We start from the raw sequence: 23,272 nt of genomic DNA, 5'->3' as shown, positions 1-23,272 counted from the left end.
TGCTCTCTGCAGTGAAAATCATGTCCACTGTCCCCTTAGAAGGTTGAAAACCATTTTGGGATTCAGGAAGGGTAGCCTAGGATATAGTTGCTAATATCCCACAATGAAGGGATGCACTCACTGCTTTTGTTAATAGTGGTGGACATAAATGCAAGAACTTCTTTCAGTTGTCCTAGGAGTACAGGTGACTCCCTATTTACATGGGGATTCTGTTCCAGGCCCCCACTGAGATCAGGCAATATTCCTACTGTTAGGAAGAGCGTTTAGGGGAAATGTATAAAATTAGCAATAATCACATGTTGGATTAACATCAATGACTACAATACTGCCACTGTGCCTTTAGACGCTTAAAAAACAGCAAGAATCAATCCACACATTTAAGAACAGATTGGCAGTATCTCGAAACCACATTGCGAACCTTTTGACCCCCTTCTTGCATTTGCTCAATTATTTAAAATAAAATATTGTTTTAAAGGATTTTGACTAACCAGAAATTACTATGCAATCATTTGATTTTTATTTTGTTTTCCGGGTCTCTCAAATTTCTGGCATATCATCAAACTTGAAGTGCTTTTTTAATTATTTGCAAATTTGGCTCCATGAAGTGTATGGCCTATTATCATGAAGCAATAACTGGGCTATTCTTCTGTCAACATCTCATTAATATTATGTAATTGTTTAGAAAAGTTTAGAGGATCATCTCCAGTGGAATCATTTCGTCCTCTTACAAGAATGATCTTCTACTACAAATTCACTTTACAAGCCTAATCATGCCTTCAGACAAGCAACCTAAGATATGAACCTAAATTTAGTATTCCATGCAAGTCTCTGCTTAGACCGAACCTTTTAAAAGTGAAATCTAATAGCACCATTATAATTCTGAGTACGGAATCATGCTACCTGCATGAACATTTTTCTCATTATTTCCCAGAGATACAAGAAGAACCGGATTTCAGAACATTGCAGTTAAAAAAATCATACATATTTTAAAATGCATAAATAATTTCTCTACTAAAATGATCCAACTAGAAGAATGACTAAAAGGTTATCCAGTAATATATTTCCACAGGTTATGTTTGTGTGACAGGAAATGATCTGGGGCAATCTCTCAATTTCCACAAGCCAAAAAACTGCATTTATTTTTCGCTGCATTTATTTTTCTTATCCCAGTGCATGAGAAAAAGGAGCAAAACCTAGCAGATTCAGAAGTCAAATTATTTCATTGCCTCCACAGTTTCCACGAGTATTTGCGACACCCATTTTTGCCCACGATTCACAATCATTTTCTCTTTGCTAATAAATCACAGCTCCACCCTGATATGTCAGAGGAGGAACACAATCCATTATTAATGCCAATCAGTTATGGAGAAATAACACAATAACTATCATACGATACCTAATGCTGTTCATGCTTCCAGTCTCAGATCCCAGTTTACATCTCTCCAGCTGGCTGGCGACAATCTGGCGTTCAGCCTCAAGTTCTCGGGTAAGCCTTTCAAACTGTAACTCCTGAAATGCAAAACACACTTCTGTTACAAACTTTGTGGAATCCAGGTAATATGTATCTGTCAGGTGGTGGTGTGGTTGCTCGAGAGCAAACAGGCAAGACTCCAACCTGTCTTTTCCGGGCTTTATTATTAATACAAACTATTTACAGTGCAGAGCGTTGCAAGTCCATGTCCGCTCAGTCACTAGCAGAATCTGGGAGTGGGCGGTCCTTATACCTCCCCCAGCATAACAGTCTGTGTGACCCGCCTCCTTCTCCTCCCCTCTCCGCGCCCAAACCCACTGCCCAGAGTGGGCGCTGGCAAAGGGGGACTTGCCTTCCCTCCGCTTTGCTCAGGCTAGGTGATGAGGCTCTCCTTAGCATCTTCTGGTCCCTGCACCCCCTCCCCACTATTTTGTTTTAGCATTATTTGCAGGTATGATTTTACTGCCATTCGCAGACCCTCCAAGTGTCCCTGTTTTCCAGGGACATCCCTGATTTAGAGAAGCTGTCCTAGTTTCTGGATTTGATCCCGGAATGTCCCACTTTTCCTTAGGATGTCCTTATTTTCATTGGAGAAATGCTGGAGGGTATGGAGTTATCTGACCCACAAGCCATCTGAAGGCAAATCCTGTATAGGTAAGTTTTTTAAATATTTAATGTTTTATTATGTTATTGTATATGTTGGAAGTTGCCCAGAGTGGTTGGGGCAACCCAGTACGATGTGTGGGGTATAAATAGTAACATTATCATTATGGAATAGGACGTCCCTGTTTTCATTGGAGAAATATTGGAGGGTATGCATTTTATTTGATTTTAAGTTGCAAGCTACTCTGGTTTATGTTCAAAGAAAAGGAAGGGATAAATGAATAATACAGTTGGACTGCCCTTAGGGTTCATTGGCTTTCAGATAGTAGTTTTCTGGTAGCACATGCTTTTCACTGGTCAGACTAGTATGCAATAATAGATGGTTGGCAATGCTACCCAAAAGGCAGACTAGAAGGATTATGCTAGTGGTTGAAAGAAGGTGCAATGGAAAATATCACAAAAGATTATTTTCTTCAAATACAGTAACTGTGCTTTATTGAGAAAGGCTTTAAAAAATGATGGTTGGTGCCAAAGGATGTCCAATATCTGTCTGGTTGTTCTGTGTTTTAGAGGGCTATTGCTGGCATGTGCTATCTATTATTTTAGGAAGAGGATGGAAAGGACTTTTTCTGGTTATCGTTTCAAGTAAAGGAGGGTTTTAATTTTGTGCAGGGATCTCTTTTCTTTCAGGATTCACTCTCATTATAAGTGCAGGCAATTCTCCCTTCACAGAAGCACAGCAGGCTTTGCGCGTGATTGCAGCAAACATGAAACACACACAAAAGCTGGACTATAAGACTAACAGACATGAGAATAAGCACCTTCTTATGCATCAGTGTGCCAAGAAATCCCAAACTCTCCAGAGGGGTGTTAATAATATAAAATAAATCAATGACTTGTAGAGAGACAAGGGGCATAACAGGTATGCCCAGGACATCCATAATCAGAACAGTCTAAACAAAATAAAAATTGTACAGCAGTCATGAGTTGCCCAGAACAAGACTGTAGCAGCTATTATCATCGATTATTATATATAGACTTTATTTGCATAACCGACAAGCCATAGCATCAAAGGACAAACACCAACAAAAATACATTACGAATATAGTTACCATAAAATCTTATGACCTATTAAAACCCTAGATTAAACTGGATTATTTATATCCCGTCCTTATACTGTTTATACAATGCCCATCTGGCTGGGTTTCCCCAGCCACACTGTGCATATATATACAGTGCATATATATATACACTGTGCATATATATAGCATATATAAAAACATAGTAAAACATCAAGCATTAAAAACTTCCCAATACAGGGCTGCCTTCAGATGTTTTCTAAAAGTTGTGTAATTCTTTATCTCCCTGACATCTTATGGAAGGGTGTTCTACAGGGAGGGTGCCACTGCCGAGAAGGCCCTCAGCCTGTTCCCTGTAACTTTACTTCTCACAGTGAGGGAACCGCCAAGAAGACCCTCAGAAGTGGACCTCAGTGTCTGAGCTGAATGATAGAGGTGGAGACGCTCCTTCAGATATATTACTTAGTCCCTGACCAGGTTGCTGCAATAGAACTTAGTGAGGAATGCAGAAATTAAGGGCAGGTATTCAAAACAACATAGCCTTTCGGGCATCGACTTTATAATGGAAGTTTGCATAGACACCAGTAATTAGCTAAAGAATATGACCAACTTCTTTCTACTGCTAGGTGCCTGACAAGACTAAAAAGTGCAGTTGCTGCAGAAGAAAAATAACACAAACCAACAAAGCCCCTTTAAAGCACAAATTAGGCATAAGACTATAAACAATCATAGCTTATCCATTCTTTAGTTTATCCACTTCTGCATTCAAAGAACAGTGAAGTTCTTCTTATTTCAGAACGTTTTGCACTCTTAATTGCTTAAACTCTTCTGATTTCCTGCCTAAATATTCCACTTCTTGCTGCTATCTCACAAAATAGTATTTTATTTAAATAGCTCTACCTGTTATCACATCTGATGGATTTATGGGAAACTAACATGCACTCCCCTAGGTGGTATTCAGGCTGTCCCCATAGTAGAAGTATCCAAACAAAGAATGAATACATTTTTGTTTAGGCACTTGGATCATATAGGAAATTGACTTCTGTGTGAGGTCCTACAGATTCTTATCACTGCTGATTTTGCTGTATTTTATTGTGATTTTATTACTGCAAGGTTGTTTTACTTACAAACACCGGCTCCCTCGGCCTATAAAGCGAGATGAGCGCAGCAACTCCAGAGTAGTTCACGACTGGACTTAATTGTCAGGGGTCCCTTTACCTTTAAGCTGCCCTTAGTAAGCTGCCTCCAGGTTGGAGGAAAGGAGGGGTAAAATATTCTTTGAATATTGTCTTCCAGACTCTCTTTCTCTTTAACCTGACCAAGCCAAACTCTTGTAATATCTGCACATTCTTTCTTAATCATTTTACAGCTGTTTCACACGTGGATTTTTCCAACTCATTCTTAGGGGAAAACATACATACATCAAATTTACTTACAATCTTCTCTTCTCTCCCCCATCTACCCCCACCTTTACTGAAAATGACAGATATTAAACACATCTCTTACTTGGTGGAAAAGAGTACCGTAGTTGGCGCTTGATTTATATTGTCTGTTCTATGAATAGATTTAGCAATAGGGGATGACAGTTCTGTCAGTCAGTTCTGCTGTTACCATTTCTCACCTCTCTTGGTGGCATCCTTATCTATTATCAATATCAGTAGAAGAGAGAGAGAGATTTCCCATAAACACCCTGGCCTCCAGCCAGACAGGACACTGTGTAACAAGTGATTAATTGAAGAGGCAGCACATGAGATTGCAAGGGTTTGTGGTCTTAGCACCATGTCTGGAAACATAACTAAAAGCTTTGAAAGAAGCAATAGGCTCAGTCCCAACATCTCTGTTAGGATTCAGCCAACTCTACCAATTTTGCAGTAAACCAATAAATCAGCACAATTTCTCAAATCAAGAATAACCCTTCATATGACAGAAAAAGTCTCCAGTTTTTATACCGTTTCTAAGCGGTACTCAAAAAATAAAATAAAATGTGCAGTAGATGAACTCTGAAGAGGACACAGCCTCTTTTTATGACTAAACAAAAAAATTCCTTCCAGTAGCACCTTAAAGACCAACTAAGTCAGTTCTTGGTATGAGCTTTCGTGTGCATGCACACTTCTTCAGATACACCCATCTTTTTATGACTGTTCCTTATACTTCTCTATCAAGCTAGAATATGCGCTCTCCACAGTCTCACGGAGATCTTCAATATTGTAAGCCAGTGCTTAATACTGATATCAAGGTACTAGAAATTTTCTTCCATAACTCTTTCCTCATGCAGTAAATCTTGCACAAGTGTGTAAAAGAAAGTTTGAATATATTATTATTACATGCCTGAGAGTCAGCATAGACCAGGGAAGGGTTTCCCCAACAGTTTTTGGACTACAACTCCCATCATTCCCCAGCTAGCCAGACCAGTGGTCAGGGGTGATGGGAATGGTAGTCCAAAAACAGCTGGGGACCCAAGTTTGGGAAACCCTGGTCTAGGGACTAGAATGTTTGACTAGGACCAAGTAGACCCAGTTTACCCATGAATCTCACTATCCAGTTTTACAAGGTGTTATGAAAATTAAGTGTGTGTGTGTGTGAGAGAGAGAGAGAGAGAGAGAGAGAGAGAGAGAGAGTATAGATCAGGCATAGCCAACTTGGCCCTCCAGATGTTTGGGGACTACAACTCCCATCATCCCTAGCTAACAGGACCAGTGGTCAGGGATGATGGGAATTGTAGTCCCAAAACACCCGGAGGGCCAAGTTTGGCTATGCCTGGGTAGATCATATACAGAACTCTGAGATCCTCAAAGATATGGTGTGATATAAATGTAATAAATAAATAAATAGAATGTAAAACTACCCCTTGATCACATATAATCCTACAGGCTAAGGCTGGACTCCAGTACAAAAAAAAAGTTGTTCTTTTCCAGTGCTTTTTTCCTAAAAAACTGTTTAGGGTTACTCTCATTTTGACTCAAGAAAATCACCGGGAAAGAAAACGAAGCTGCCATCGGAGGTGGTAACAACGAAACTGACCAATCACCGTGCTAGATTTCAACTCCTACTTCACACATTAAACGCTCGCTTCCGCCTGAGACCAGGAAACACTGAAAGGAAATGAGGCTGCCATCAGGGGTAGCAATGGAACTGACGATTCACCATGCTAGAGAAGAAACTATTTTTTTTATTTAAAAAACAGGTTCTTCTGTTAGATTCACAAAATGTTTAGGGGTATGTGTACCCCTGTGTACCCCCAGAAAGAAGCACTGGGTTTTCCTCAATAAATTGTGGTGATGACCTATTCCAATGGCACATGTTTGTATGTACTCATCTGTGGTGCTAATTCTAGTGCACCCAAAGAGAAAGACTAAGTGGGAGCTTCCCTTCTCTTAGTTACAGCTGATACAACTTCCCACAAGCAAACCTGCTCTGAAACATTCTTTACTGATCAAACCAAACGACAGCAACATTAGTTTCCATGATCCACTAAACTCTTTCCCCAAACCATTCTAGAAGTAATTAAAGCTACAGCCAGCTTGCCAGCAAATCCCATGCTCTACCAAACAATAAGAAATATAGGAACTAGAAATAACATTTCGCTCAGGAAAATAGCTAGTGAACCTGTTCTGCCTTTTGTCACAACTTTTATTTGTTTGATTAACTACTCTCTTTGTTCATGATGAACAGGGGAGAATGAACAATCTCATAAAATGTTAATCCAAGACTAGTGAGCCATCCTGCACTGACAGGGTTTTGTTTTTGTTTTGTCTTGTTTTGAAAAAAATCCCGGAGGTAATGAAAGTTTTATGCAAATCATACACTGTTGTTTTTAGAGAACTGAACAACTACATCTCTGCAAATCTGCAGGGGCCAGGCTGCAGTGCAAAGATGAGCATAAACAAAACCATGTTTTTTTTTTAAGTAGTGTCAGAAAAATGGCACAAGGATGCCAAAGGAAGCCTAGGGAGGTGACATTACAATGGTGAGGTGACCATCATGACATTGGGGAGTGCTTAAAAAGACAAAGTGAGCAGCAGTGTCAAGGAAAACAGGGAAAGAATGTAGGCTGTGATGCCATCAATTTTTTGGAAGCAAACTATGCATGCTAAGAAAAGAGACAATTTGCTGCATGTTATGAAATAGCTGGAAGCCCACTGCAGAATGAGATGCCGCTTCTTTTTTTTCCTTTTAAAAAATATTTTTATTGCTCAATTTCCACATAACAAATCGTCAAACCATATAATTATAAACCATATAAATTGTCAAACCTACATAATTTCACCCCTTTTTTATTCCCCCTCCCCCGCAAGGACTTCCCTCAGCTCTTCTCCCTTATTTCGCTGCAATATTTTCTCTGCATATTATAAAATTGTATATATCCTTACATATCTGTCCATCATGTTATCAACAATAAATTTGTGTATGTTTATTCAAAACCTGCCAAGGAGCCCAGTTCATTCTGTTGTGTTTTTAAATAATTTGTATAACGTTCCCATTCTTCCTTGGAGTCACAGTTGTCCTTGTCTCGCAGTTTGTATGTCAATTTAGCCAGTTCTGCGTAGTTCATCAGTTTCTCTTGCCACTGTTCTTTTGTCGGGGTTTCCTCACTCTTCCATCCTTGTGCTATCAAGATTATTGCCGCTGTTGTAGCATACATAAATAAGTTCCTTATTTTCCTTGGCAGGTCTTGTCCTACAATCCCTAACAAAAATGCTTCTGGTTTTTCTACAGAGATGCCTCTTCTTAAGAGGAGGCCTTTAGCTATTAATCCACCCCTTTCTCTTCTTCCCACATTTATTTAACAACAGGGAGCCTCTCTTTTCATTACTGGTATTGTCCAGCAATGCTCTGGAATATTGATCTGAAGTCCATTGGCTGCATGCCCTGTAATGTTAACACTTTAATACACAAATTATTATGTGATATATCATATTGAATATTCCTTGATTATGTTCTTAAATGTAATTTGTTCGATTTATTGATGCAGACTGGTTATACAGATAGATGTTTTTGGTTTTTTTAAAACAAAAACAACTAATTTCAAAGACTCTTTTTTACTCTGGAAGCCATCCACTAAGGTCAGTCATTTATTCTGGAGAACATCTGCGCAAACCTACCAATGAAATAAAATGATCAGCTCAGGGTACCTCAACCTTCTGTAATTAATTTGCTGGCTAGCAGAGACAGTGCCTTTACTGTTGTGGCACCCCAAATGTGGAATGTCCCTCCAAACATGTTCACCTGACACCTTCTTTCAACATATATTTGGTGCCAGATGAAATCAACCCTCTCTTGCCAGCTTTCAATGGCTCTTAATGATTGCTAATCTTACAGCACAATCCTATATGTACCTGTGTGTACTGTATTCAGTAGTAAGTCCCATTGAGTTCAATGGGCTTACTCCCAGGTAAATGGATGTAGGATTACAGTTTATCTTCTGTGATAATGATAAGTTTTGTTTTACACTGAATTAGCTGAATGTATATAATCAGCTTTAGATCTGAATTTAATGGAAGGACGAGAGATATATTTTAATAAATGTATAAGGAGAACAGAGCTCCTCACCTTGAACAGTTGTGCAGAAGAAGAAATCTCAGCAAATGAAACTTTACTTGTCCCTGAATGATTACAGCTGGGGGAAACTGTAGTGTTGGCTTCATTTTCATTATCAAACACTTCTGGGAGGTTTTGACATAGAAATATGGGACAGCATGAGCTATTTTTCATCCAGGTCCTGGAACTGTGCAAGAAGCCCCAAAGGTCTGGACATTCCAAGGCTGCAAGGGCTAAGCTAGCCCATAGAGTCTAGGTCTGCGAAATTCAGACACCTTACATTCATATACCCTGTGCAAACCTTCTCCTTGCCTGTGAGGCTTTGGGCAACACAAAAGACAGAGGTGTCTCATGGACTTCTACATAAGAATTAGTGGCATAATTAAACCCTGTCCCCTTTTGCTTCTGATCTCCCTGCTCTCTAGTCCTCATATTGGGCAAAACAAATTCACATCTGATCTGCCTCATAAAAACAAGCGCCCTATATAAACGTCCTTGCCAGTACTATTCTGCAAACAACATCTAAGAGACTTCAGACAGATTCATTTTAATGTGTATGAAAATCCTTTCGTAATGCCGTCTTAGGAACTCAGAAGTGACACAAAGGGTCAAACTGAGGCAAGGTCTCTAGCTAGAAACAGTGTGGGAGAAAAAGGTAACCTTGCAAGTTTTAGAGAACCGTGTTGGATGTGATCAGATAGGACAGTGCTCCTTTGATCTAGAAGGAGAAAAAGATAAGCTGATGTATATTGGTCATGGCAAAAAATGAAAAAGGCCAACATTTCCCTAAACTTCCTAGAGGAATATCTAGGTCAGCACATTGCAACAGTGTTTCAGAAAACACCCATTGTACTTCTGGGCTCACAGTATTCTTCTTCTGATTTTGTTTCTCTTTTCTTTTATATTTTTGCTCCTTTTCACCAAGTTACTGACTTGTTCCATTCAAATATTTGTTCAAACCCCCACTTATAGGGCTGCCATATTTCAAAAAGTAAAAACCAGGACCCCCCGAAAATGCTGAGCCTTTTTAAGACAACCCCAAAGTTCTTTAGACCCCCCCCCCCCCATCCACACAAAAGCACCAAAAAGCTCATAATTTTTATTTGACTTGCCTAAGATCCAGGGCAAAGCGAAAATTCCCCCTGGACATCAATTCCTCCTTCAAAATCCCAGACATATGGCAGCCCCACCACTTATCTACATCTCCCCTTATTCACAGCATTCATTTATCTCTTCCTCTGTTTTATCTTGGTTTCTCCATGTTATGAACTGCCAAATTTAAAAGCAAGATTTCAATGGCAAACAAAAACTTAGAAAGCTGCCTTATAGCACGTCAGATCATTACTCCATTTGGCTCATTGTCCATACAATAAGCCCACAACTTATGCACATTTAAGTTGTGCACAGTCTACTTTACACAGTTGGCAAAGAAGAGGAAAGAAAGGAAGAAAGGAAGAAAGGAAGAAAGGAAGAAAGGAAGAAAGGAAGAAAGGAAGAAAGGAAGAAAGGAAGAAAGGAAGAAAGAAAGAAAGAAAGAAAGAAAGAAAGAAAGAAAGAAAGAGAAGGAGGAGGATGTCTGGGGAGGGGGGAGAGACTTTGGCAATCCCACCTGCCATTGCACCCAATGTGTTTTGACTATACACAGCTGGCATTAGGCACAATTTCAAGAATGCAACCCAAAGGTAAATTGATGGCTTACCATACTACTGGCAGTGGCTTTCCAAGATTTCAGGTAGAGCACATTCTCAGCTCCACATGGAGCTGCTGGGGATTGAACCTGGATTCTTCTGCATGCAGAGCAGATACTACACAAATGACCTATAACCATAGGTCAGTGATGGCCAAACTTGGCCCTCTAGCTGTTTTGGGACTACAACTCCTACCATCCCTAGCTAACAGAACCAGTGGTCAGGGATGATGGGAACTGTAGTCCCAAAACAACTGGAAGGCCAAGTTTGGCCACTGTCATAGGTTGATCATGTCTGCACTTTTAATGGGGCAAATTTCTGACACCACAAATATACTTCTAGAGAGCACCTTCTCATACTTTTCTCAGTACACTTAAACCACATGCCTACCTTGGTATTATGGTCTGTGGTCCTGTCAATACAGGAGGAAGGAGTGAAATAGGGAAGAGGGATTGCCAGGAGAAAGCCATTGAAAGGAACCATTTCAACTTGTTTCCTAGTGCTCTTTAAAATGTCCCTATTCCTTCCCCCATTTATTCTTCTGTGTGGCTGCACAGCTGCGCTTTCCACCCTGGTATTCACCCACATTTCAACTCAGACCAACCCTGTGAAAGACACAACACTACTGCAAAATAGATCAGAAGTTGAGAAACCCTTAGAAGATGTAATAATTTACTCCCTGGCTCAAACATAGCAACAAACCATCAAACTTTAAATGTTGAATTGGTAGATTAATCAACCAATGCTTTGGTTGATTAATTGGCAGCAAGGGCACCAGCTCATGGGGACTGAGGCACTGTGGGGGGTCCCAGTCTTTTTTTGATGGGGCCCACCACCTCAGTGCCAGAGGCACTGGTGGAGGAAGAGGGGAGCAGGGGGAATGCACTGCCCCTGGCAGCACAATCCCGGTGGGGTGCCATCTCGGCTGCCCCCCACCCATGCTGGGCACCACGCTCCCGCAGGAGGTCACCATGCCCCCAGGATGCACACCATGTCCCTGCCGGTTTTGTGCCATGCCCCCAGGGCATGCACCACGCCCCCGGGACACGCACTATGCCCCCAGGACACGCGCCCCACCTGCTCTCTGCCTCCCGGTGCCAGAGCATGAAGCTCTATCACTGGCCAGAGGAGCCCCTCCCCCACATCAGAATGTCACGTGAAGTCAGGGGGAGGGTCCAACATGGCGCCGAGGTAAGACGCGCTTACCGGTGCTCTTTGGACTTCTTTTAATCTTCTTTTAATCTTTTATATTTTATCTTAACTGACCCAGTCAGTTTTTGAAGTATTTTATAATTGCTGTAGCCGCATGCTATGGAAACTCTCTGAGAGATTTGGCCCTGCTCCAGACGGCTGCAGGCTGCTCTTTGTTTCTCTCTTATCAGCAAGCCGGCCTTAGCTGCTAAAAGAGTTGAGAATCGCCATTATCTTAATTGTGTGTCAAGTGCTATGTTATTTTAAGAATCGTATAATCCCTGGCCTGAGGAAAGTATGGGTCAGAAAAAAACGCTTGAGAGACTTTGACGAGCCCCTATCATCCCCTAAACCAAAACTATCAAGGTTGGTGCCACACCGGAATAGAGGAGGGAGTGACCATGCCGAGCAGTGCTTTGCAGTGGAAACCCAAAATCGCTTCCTACCTCTAACTGATTTAGAAGCTACTCCAATTCCGATGACTCAAAATGTTTCAAAAGTAAAGCCTGTAAAGGAGAATACGAAAGAAAAACTCTCATCACAGGAAGATGGTTTGGCATCTGATATGGGGGAGTTCCCCGGTTGTGAGCAGTTACACTTAGTAATTAAGACCCTTCACTGTATTTTTAAAAGGCTGGACGAGGTATTTTCACAATTATCCAATATCCTGCTGAAAATCGAAAAACTTGAATCAACAACACAATCCTCAGTTTGTGAGGTCAAAAACTTACTGCCTCACCCCAATTCAGATAAAATAAGGTAAAGGTAAAGGTACCCCTGCCCGTATGGGCCAGTCTTGACAGACTCTGGGGTTGTGTGCCCATCTCACTCAAGAGGCCAGGGGCCAGCGCTGTCCAGAGACACTTCCGGGTTATGTGGCCAGCGTGACATCGCTGCTCTGGCGAGCCAGAGCCGCACACGGAAACGCCGTTTACCTTCCCGCTGGTAAGCGGTCCCTATTTATCTACTTGCACCCGGAGGTGCTTTCGAACTGCTAGGTTGGCAGGCGCTGGGACCGAGCAGCGGGAGCGCACCCCGCCGCAGGGATTCGAACCGCCGACCTTTCGATCGGCAAGTCCTAGGTGCTGAGGCTTTAACCCACAGCGCCACCTGCGTCCCGTCAGATAAAATAAAGGAGACTAAAATTAAATATATCTTAAATTCCCAATTGAACAATCAGATATTAACTCTGCAACCCAAGAAAAGTTGCCTTTCTGTCAGGTCGGAAATAGGAAGATGGTCAACGCTAGAAGGGGCTAAAGACTGTTTAAGCAAACTTTTAAAAATTAAGAAACATCAGATTGACCTATATGCTGTGATGCCCCTTCCCCGGCAGTCCACTTCTTGAAGGTGATACTTGCGTTCCACTCTAAAAAGATACCATCTATTATTGTTAGGAGGAAAATGCTTTTGTCCATGGCTGACATCGTAACAACGAGGGTTTTTACAGACACCAAGATCAAACCCCTTCTAAATAGGTGCCCTGGCGGTGAGGACATTAGGACAAGAGACTCTGCCTTACTTCAAAATACTGTCAGGCCCCACCGCGATGACTCTGCAGCGTCCCATCCTCGATCAAACTCGATACCCTCTCAAACAGCCATATATGAGGACGATAATCTGCAGACTGCCCTTGACGAAAGGGAACTTATTGATTCGTTCAGAGCCCTCCCTCCGAAAGAACAGTCGGTGATGATGCAAAGATTTGACACGCTTAAATCTCAGCTTTTGCAAGTCCAACATAGAGGGGAAGATACTAACGATGTCTCAAATAATCCCACTTGGGCTCACCGGACAGAAGTGGTTGACCTTCTTCAGCTCAGCCCCACTCTGAAAACAAAAACCATCCGACAAGACTCAAATCTTCAAGTTGTTTCTGCCCCGTGTGCTACATCACGAGACGACCAGGCTCTGCCATCCTCACTGAACCTTCATCTATATTCATCGACCAACTGAACCTTCATCTATATTCATCGACATCATCTCCACCCTCCCCAACCCCCCTGCCTCTCATTGGCAGGGAACAATATCAGCCAATAAGGGAAAAGTTAATTGCATTAAGGTCACATGTTGAATTGTTGGCAGTTCTGTCTGTTTTGGTTCCAATGTGTTACTGCCAAAGTGATTCAAAATAAGATGTATTTCCATTCTAACAGCGAGTGGTAACTTTTATCAACTTGTCCATTCACTTATATTTCTCCCAGGATCTCAGAAAGACACCCCTATTGAGACTTTATTGATGTATTCAAATCTACATGATTAAATTTAAAAGGCAGATGACTAATCAACTACAAATAAAACTCTGTCATATTTCTCTTACCACGTTACTTTCTCAAAAAGCTTTTTCTTTTCTGGGTAGGAGGCAGCATATATTATACCAAGTAGAGGAATAATATGAAACCTACGTACGCTGTCATTTGAACAATTCAGAGTTTGTAAATGCAGTTTACAATCATCTTAACTAGTGCTTATTTCTATTTATTGAATAGAAATATGGAATTCTGGGACAAAAGAACATTTGGCTTGGAGAGGAAGAAATTTTTGCAAGAGTAACTAAAGGCTTCACAAGTTTGCTTTGTCCCAGTTTTGAATAAAAGCAGGACAAATACAGCTGTGAGGCAGTCAAATATAACTCCTGGTATTGTAAATCCCAAATGTGATATGCTAATCTGAATAACAGAATCCTTATAAAAATTAACGGAGTGCTTTCTTTACTTTACAAATGCCATTGTCATCTTTAAAGGTATCTCACGCCAGAAGAGTACCATGTGTTTGTATGCACTAGGGTCATGGCATGAGAATCCAAACAACACATACCAGATAAAACTGATGGGGCTTAATGAAGGAGTAGCAGAAATCAGGAGGACAGGAACTTGTAGCAGCCAATTGTGGATTTTAGAAGCAATAAATAGGAAGGTTAGGGAATTGGCTTGCTAGATAAATAGAACAAAGAAGGTCCAGGGTAAAGAGAAAAGGAATAAGGGGAAAGGAAAGAGGGGATGAGAGGAGAAGGAAAAAGCAGTCAATAGCCTGTGAGCATGCACAGAACAAGAAGATTAAGGAAAGAGGAAGTCATTGGTGGGGAGCTGCAAAGAAGGACGGGACACTTTTTTGCACAATGGGCCATATAGTAACTCACCGTTTGCAGGCCAAGTTGGAGGTGCCCAGCTATCAACCACCTGATGCCACAATGGCATTGGGTGACTTCCCCCCTGCACTTTTGCATATCGCTCTGAAAGAGGTTTTGCAAGCAACACTGATCAGATGATTGGCTGAGCCAGGTTTTTACCAGCCCCACCTATAGGACAGGTGATGGGCCAAATGGGGATGCTTGGCAGGCCAAATTTGGCTCAGCCCTGCTGTAAATATAAAGAATAGGAGCCTGGATCTGGATTTCTTATCTGATAAGATAAGCAACAACATGCCTTAACAGATCAGAGATTCTAGTACAGTGCGAAAGAAGAGTTAGCTAGTTTTTTCATTGCCCTGCGGGAAATGTCTTGATGTAATTGCGGTATGCAGAAAATAAGGGTCTTTGCAAGTACACCCAAAGATGAATGACTTCATATCCTTCCTGTAACTCAAGAAATATATAGGGCAAATACTCCAAAAACAATCCTTTGAGTAGGAAACTGTTTTGAGGCTTCTGTGAGTACACCTGATAACGTACGTTTCAATGGATGCTTGCCTGCCTTCATTAAAGGCTGTGAACTCCCACAAGCTAAACAAAGCATTCTCTAGCAGCAAGCGCAAGAAAACCAGATGTCAGCATTTATTAGGAGCCCAACCATAGGACAACCTTTTATTTTCAGCATCTAAACTTCAGTTAAAAAAAAGAAAAGAAGCAGCAGCAAATACCTTTCTGATACTGTGCTGGCTGCTGAATGTGGCTAGAGAGTTTGTATAAATAGAAATGAGATGTTCCCTGGGGCAATCCTCTACTTATGATGTAGCCAGAACTATGGAAAACCTTAGGAAAAACTTGATATTTACAATACATATTGAAGAAATAGGAACTAAGAGGAGATTAATCGACAGCAGTTTTCGTAGCTCTTTGCAGAGGAAGGATTAACTCCATGAATCATTGTTGCTTCTACAGTATTTGCACAAGGCACAGGTTTGGCTTAACAAACCCCAGTGTTTCGCACTTCCTAATCCCCGAGTAATAAGAAGTAATGGGGCAGCTTTACAGGATCAGTCTCCATGTGACAAGAGAGTACCGGAGAGTATATTCTCAGGCAGCGGTATTTTATGAAACCATTTGTCCCCCAAAACAAAGGTGTAGCTTTTGAAGAAACAGCACAACTCTCCCCAGCCCAAGACCTTTCTTGATAGTTCCTAAAAAACTTCTCTCTCTCTCTCTTTCTGGCTGTACCCAAAGCATTTCTTCTCCCTAAAGTAAAGGTAAAGGGACCCCTGACCATTAGGTCCAGTCGTGACCGACTCTGGGGTTGCGGCGCTCATCTCGCTTTATTGGCCGAGGGAGCCGGCGTACAGCTTCAGGGTCATGTGGCCAGCATGACTAAGCTGCTTCTGGTGAACCAGAGCAGCGCATGAAAACGCCGTTTACCTTCCCACTGGAGTGGTACCTATTTATCTACTTGCACTTTGATGTGCTTTCGAACTGCTATGTTGGCAAGAGCAGGGACCGAGCAACAGGAGCTCACCCCGATGCAGGGATTCGAACCACCAACCTTCTGATCGGCAAGTCCTAGGCTCTGTGGTTTAACCCACAGTGCCACCCGCGTCCCATTTCTTCTCCCTAGCCCACCACATTTCAGTTCCTACCCTAACATCCAGATGAAAAATATCTAGCAGGCCTGAACTGCCCATTTAAATAATATGAATTGCTAAATGCCCCAGACCTGCAAAAGTCCAGAGGGGATGAAGAGCCAGACAGCATGGAACTCAACGATAGCCTTTAGCTTCTGTTTCAATTTTGACAGAGGCTTATGTGCTAAACTCACAAATGTGACACATTGGTGACGCAGAAAACTCCCCACAAGGTGACTTTCACCTACCACTTTCAGAGAATGAATTCACCTCCACTTAGTTCTGGAAATTAGCTTTCCAGATCAGAATTGGCCTATAAGACTCTTGACAGGGACATTCAGATGAAGCTGGGGCAAATATATTCAATTTTGCACTTTTAAAAGTGTTACGTCTGAAGTAAATGGGAACAACTCCAGAGTCTTTATGAAAGACTGTAGAAAGTAGAGTTCGGGACAGTTCTAGGATATCATCACTTGTATGAAGAGTATTAAAGCAGTACAATGGTAGTGCTTTTGTTCCTGAAGAATCTCAACTACCTTATTAACTCTCCCTTTGTTCATGTGAAGTATCTGATTATTTTGGCCATCATCTAGAATTCACTCATTGCAGAACCAAAATCACTTTATAAATAGTGTATTACACTACTTGGGCTCAATTCAAATTCAAAACTTCTTTTTGTCCATAAGTATCCTTATAAGTATAATTAGGATGACAGTGTCACTATTCACTAGGGAAACGTGTTGCTAAAGAGTGGCTTCAATTCAGCACACAAAATACATGTTGCAAGCTGCGCAATCCTTGTAATAGTCTATGGTTGCCATGCATCTTTTGTTCCTCTGAAGCAGCACTCACAAAATGAGCAATTAAAAATCAAAGTTGATCTTAAAGTCCATAAGCAAAAGGGTATGAACAGCAAACTCCTCGAGTGAATGAAAAGTCATCTGTAATTAAAAAAACAACACACACAACAGTACTGCTATATAAATTGGGACAATGAAGAGAAGGGGAAAATCAGCCACAGAACAGGGGGGAAGCAGACTGAGGTAATTTCCCAGTTGTTTAATTCAGGATGATCATTGTGCTGTGTGTGCCTCAGAAAGACTAAGATTTAACTAACTATGGGAAGGTGACACAGCTGCGATATTAGCACAAAAGGAAAGAAGTCCTTGTGGACAGAGTGTTAATAAAACTACAATTCACAAAGATAACTTCTGTAGAGGTCCCTGAGCATTTTCACCCTCTTCTGGCTTCCATTTCTTTCAGAGTTATTCTTCATGGTTCATATATATGTTCTCCTGCTGAGCAAAGGAGCAGCGGAATAAATATCTGAGGCCTTTGCATGCTTCCTTTGACAGATTTTGAAGGTCTGGCAGTCCCTGCTCCATTCTATTAGTAAGTACTGTACCCCATACACTACAGCAAAACTATAGCCAGCGAGAAAGGGTCAATAAGAAGCACCCAACAGCAGGGAAGGGGGTGTACGGTTGCATCTGAATAGATAAAACACGGCCTTGCCCCAAAAAGGAATAGCCTAACAGAGAAGCACAGAAAAGACTTGTGAGTGATTGTGCATCCTGCTCTGAAGAGGGGAAGGGGAATGAAGACAACAGATTTCTATTGTTAGTATTGGCTGCAAAGATAAGAATAGAAGACTATAGTACAGTGGTACCTCAGGTTACATATGTTTCAGGTTACACACTCCACTAACCCAGAAATAGTGCGTCAGGTTAAGAACTTTGCTTCAGGATGAGAACAGAAATTGTTCTCCAGCGGCGCGGCAACAGCAGTAGGCCCCATTAGCTAAAGTGGTGCTTCAGGTTAAGAACAGTTTCAGGTTAAGAACAGACCTCCGGAACGAATTAAGTACTTAACCCGAGGTACCACTGTACATGAAAAAAACCGACACAAGGAATGTACCAATAATGAAACCAAGGGCCATTATGTCCCAGTTAGTTTCATATCACTTGGAGTATATGAGGACTTCCGCTCAAAATCCTGTCTAAATTTGGCCACACATAGCACAGGAGCTCGTTTGCGATACTGAGACCTGATCCATCTGTAACATACCTGATAGTAGGTAGGAAGGTAGGGTGCTTCAACTATAAGAGCTTCTACTCAATATATATATGGAAACACAAGTCGGTTTCGATGGCAACTATCTTGCCCTTTGCAACAGCAGTGAAATATGAGCTGAGAACAGGCAAGCAATACTGCTTTTCCAAGAAATCCTATTCCCTCCATGGCACGCAGGCAGATGTGCTGTTTTCTCCTGGGAAAGGTCATAAAGTGAGGTCATTTCAGCCACTGAGTAACTGTAATCCCCATGAATTTAAAGTCTTTACTGAGATACTGTAAGGGGTTTCCCTTTGATCTCCCTCGTGCTGACGAAATGCGTGTACATCAGCTTTGTACACTTTAGGCACCAGATTTAGCCTTCTTTGCAGTTTTATTTATATCTTCTACGCTGACTTTTATTCTCAGCTCTGTTGTAGCTGACATTTCTTGCTGCAACTGCAGCAGCAATTAATTAATGCCATCAGTTGTGCGAGCAATTTTACTTAGCACTTTTTTTGTACAGGGCCGCTATAGAGAGAAGTATTGCAGGTTCGCATAAAGGAACATACTTTCCTTCATCAACATTTATCCAAACCAGATATAGCAAAATAAAAGCTCATGGACAGGAACTACCCCACATGGTGATGTTTTCCTTACCTCTGCTTGCATTTCTAGGCAGCACCTTATTAACTGGATTTATAAAAGGGTAGCATGTTTATTCATGGATGCTGTGAAGCTGAATAGGATCTGCCTCACTCAACTCCATGACTTCTCCACTGTCCATACATAAGACACTGGTGTATCACTTCCTTACCTAATCTGCTCTTGTGCCTGTTCACACATAGCACACAGAATTACAACTCCTCTGTCATGGGAAAGGTCCGTATAGTTAAAGCTATGGTTTTCCCAGTAGTAATGTATGGAAGTGAGAGCTGGACCATAAGGAAGGCTGATCGCTGAAGAATTGATGCTTTTGAATTATGGTGCTGGAGTAGACTCTTGAGAGTCCCATGGACTGCAAGAAGATCAAACCTCTCCATTTCAAGGAAATCAGCCCTGAGTGCTCACTGGAAGGACAGATCCTGAAGCTGAGACTCCAATACTTTGGCCACCTCATGAGAAGAGAAGACTCTCTGGGAAAGACCCTGATGTTGGGAAAGATGGAGGGCACAAGGAGAAGGGGACGAGAGAGGACGAGATGGTTGGATAGTGTTCTCGAAGCTACCAGCATGAGTTTGACCAAACTGCGGGAGGCAGTGGAAGACAGGAGTGCCTGGCGTGCTCTGGTCCATGGGGTCACGAAGAGTCAGACACAACTAAATGTCTAAACAGCCAAGGGAAAGTAGGTTATTTAGAAGAGTGTTAGACTACTAAGGTCCTTACCAATCACTTTCCATTTCATAACATACAGAAACCAATACTTTTTCTTAGGCTTATGCACATTTTTCTTAAGAGGCTCCCTGCTCTTCCGCTTTTGTGTTTGTGCACGTTGCAGCTTTAAATTCAGTTGCAAAGAATGAATCTCTCTCCTGGTTTTAGTTTGCTTGTTCAAAGCTCCACCTTCCTGTTCAGTTGTTGTTTTTTCGGTACATGTGATTTCATTCAGCTGAATTCTTGCTGAGACATTCTTATTAACATTTTCTTCCCTCCTGCCTCTGGGTCTGGTATTTCAACCACCTTTCCCATCCAGAGAATGCTCACATTACTGCCTTCAAAAGCAGGAAAGTTGGGTTTTCTCAGCTGTGTTTCACAGCTTTCCCCTACTTGTTTGCAACATCATTCATGTCATGATTTGTTTGTTTGTGGGCACACTAGGGGGCTGACAGGCAGGATGTCTTTATGTAAAAGGGTTTGCACCTTGTCGAGACACAAAATAGGAAAAGCTTTAGGAGTCCAACCAGTGTGAAGCTGGTTTCAAAAACAATGCATCCAACTGTAGTATTTTGTAACAAAGTACAGGATACATATGCGTTGTGTGAAAGGGGGAAACAGCTGATAGCCATTGTTAGATTCCCTAGTATAGTCAATAGGGAAAAAAGAAAGCCTCAAATAAACAGTTTTAATTTGGACTAAAATAACAAGTCTACCCTGAAAGAAACACAGCCAACAGAACTGCAAGAAAACTGGACTGCTATCCCAGCTCTACAGATGCAAGGTGAATCTTCATACCACTAGTATATAACCAACAACTCTTGAAATAAGAAGCAGATTTAAAGAGACAGTAACATGCATATGCAAACCAAGTGTTGTTACATATTCTACCTGGAAGTAATTATATTTATATTATATTATATTAGTGCTTCATAAATATGTGACTGAGACAATTCTCCAGGTTTATTCATCCCATGCCTATGCCCCACTGATCCTACAAGAATTTATTAATGGTTCAGACAGTAGAGGCTCTTAATCTCAGGGCTGTCATTTCAAGCCACACATTGAGCAAAAAGATTCCTGCTTTGCAAGGGGTTGGACTAGATGACCCTGGTGGTCCCTCCCAAGTCTACAATTCTATGATTCCAGGCTCCATTTTACACAGTGTGATCACTGCAGGTAGAATCAGCAAGGAAGAAACTGGAGGGGAGATCTCCACAAAGTGGTGATGGCTGGTGGGACAGTGAAAAAAAACAAAGAGTTGTCGCCGTTGCAGGTAGGATCCCTAACTGTGTCTAACTCAGGGCTGGAAGCGATTGTCCCCCAGGGCTGCAGAGAAGCCTTATAAACAGCCCTTCAGTAAACCATTCAGCAGATTCTGAGCAACTGCTGAGTGGGGGAACTGCTTCGGGCCTAACTGTATGCCAGAACTCCCTTGCTATCAGGGCACTGCTTATGATTATTGATCTCTTAACTAATTGCTCTTGTAGCCCTGTGTTTCCCTTCTAATGGTGGCAGCTCTGGAAATAAGTGTTGGGGGGGGGGTAGCTTTGGAGCCAGGTCACCAACTGGCAGTGAAGGCTTAGGCCATCACTGCCCACACCATGGTCCTGATCCAGTTGCCCTGGCTGCTTTTTAAGAAGGAAAAGAAGACGACAAAGCGTTCCAACCACATAATTCCTACATAGTATTTATTGCGGCTCTCGGTTTAATATACATAGTGCTATTCCTTGAGCACATTTTTATAGTTTTGTGCTTGAAATTGCTAGCACCTCTGTATCAAGAACAAAGTTTAAAGTGATTTGAGGCAAAAAAAAAATTCACTGAGCAGTGAAGTATTATTATGCAGGAGATTCAACAATGTGTGACATATTACTTTTTCCTTACATTCAAGTAGACGCAACAGTTTATTCAACATTTAAAAAATGAATAATCTATTTTTTAAAAAATAATCAAGTGTTGTAGCTTTCTGTTGGGGAGGGGGTGGATTTCCAGCATCTAAAGCATTTCAGAATATTCCAACAATACTTTTCCTAAGTACTATAAAATCTGAAACAACTTGCTAAAAAATGTCTTAAAATTCTATAGCATTTATTCATAAGAGTTTGGAGGGTGGGTTGCATAATTTATCTGCATTTTGGAGCATTTTCTTTTAATCCTGCAATAGTTGCTGATTTATTTATAATGTAATGTATGTAGATTTAAACAATAGCCCCCACCCCTCTTTTTCGCTACACACACACACCCAGGATCTTTGGTGGATTATGACATAGAATCATAGAATTGAAGACTTGGAAGGGATCCCAAGGATCATCTAGTCCAACCAATGACAACAGGTTCCTTTCAAAACTGCATCAACATAAACATGGTCATTTGAACCTTATGCCAGCACACTAAGGAAACCTCAAATTATATTTTCTGTCATTGGATCTGCACAGACCATGCATAGCACTAGATCTGACCCGTAGACTTTAGGGATAAGGTGATGGTTAGAAACAGATGCAAAACAGAACATCAGCCCAATCCCCTAAGATAAGAACAATGGTCATGAAAGGCAATCAGGAACATGTTTCTTAAAAAAAATAAAAGAAATAAATCAGTTGTATCCAGTGCTTTTTCTGGAGGGTACGCAGGGGTATGCAAACCTCTAAACATTTTGTGAATCTAAGTTTGGACTCATCGAGGTGCAGTTTGATTGACGTTGGAGAGAGACTGAGCAGAGAAATAAGACCAAGGGTACATATTGATATAGGAATGTATTAGATAAAATGTAAAGAAATATACAATAAGAAGAGTACATTCATTTGTAAAAAAAGGAATATATCACGGGATAGACAGGAAGTCCAAAGTGTTGGTACATATATGATTTTGGAATAGTTTTTTGTCTTCATTTCTTTTCTTTAGGTATATAAACTTTGTATACATGCTGAAAATTATATTATAATAAGCCTTGTGATGTAATATGATAATGTTTACCGATGTAAGATAAGAATGTTAATAAATCAAACTAAAAAGGGGGGGAAGAGGTGCAGTATTTCAGCATGAGTAGGAAAATGAGAGTACCCCTAAACATTTTTTAAAAACGTATCTATATAGTCAACTCAAAATTAGGTTCCATTAAGCAAATGTTTTCTATAATGGTATTGAAAGCCTCCTGTCTGCATGTTCAGCCCCTGTTTACTGGTTCCCGTTTACATGCAGTGGGGGATTAGTGATAAATGACCTCTCTAAATTATACCACTGCCAATTACTTTTTCCATGGGGGAGGGAGGGAGAAAGGGGTTTTAATAATTGATTTCCTCTCATTTTTATTTTTTTTAGTAGTCCTGTTAGTTGTTTATAGCTCTCTTTTCTAGTGAAAAAAGAAAATAATGAGATTGAATTAGTGCCTATGCGATTTATCAACAAAATCTTCCTGATAGCAGAAGGACTAAATTTGTGCAATAGGACTTCATTTCCCCCTTATTGCATGTTCTCCACACACCCCACCTGCTCTGGGGAGC

At 41.2% G+C, this 23,272-nt stretch overlaps 1 pseudogene across 1 annotated transcript in view; it reads right to left on the bottom strand.

Annotated features, from left to right (window-relative positions):
- The window catches only part of LOC310849407 (catenin delta-2-like), a 266,045-nt pseudogene that overhangs the window by 98,246 nt on the left and 144,527 nt on the right, over positions 1 to 23,272 (bottom strand). The window contains exon 3 of the transcript XR_014568710.1: positions 1,397 to 1,509. The product of XR_014568710.1 is annotated as a catenin delta-2-like (transcript). The remainder of the gene's footprint in view (positions 1 to 1,396; positions 1,510 to 23,272) is intronic.

Source organism: Podarcis gaigeae (assembly GCF_964106915.1).
Source record: "Podarcis gaigeae genome assembly, chromosome: 7".
NCBI classification, from domain to species: domain Eukaryota; kingdom Metazoa; phylum Chordata; class Lepidosauria; order Squamata; family Lacertidae; genus Podarcis; species Podarcis gaigeae.
The sequence above is the reverse complement of the archived record's forward strand: the minus strand, read 5'-3'. Positions and strand labels throughout refer to the sequence as shown.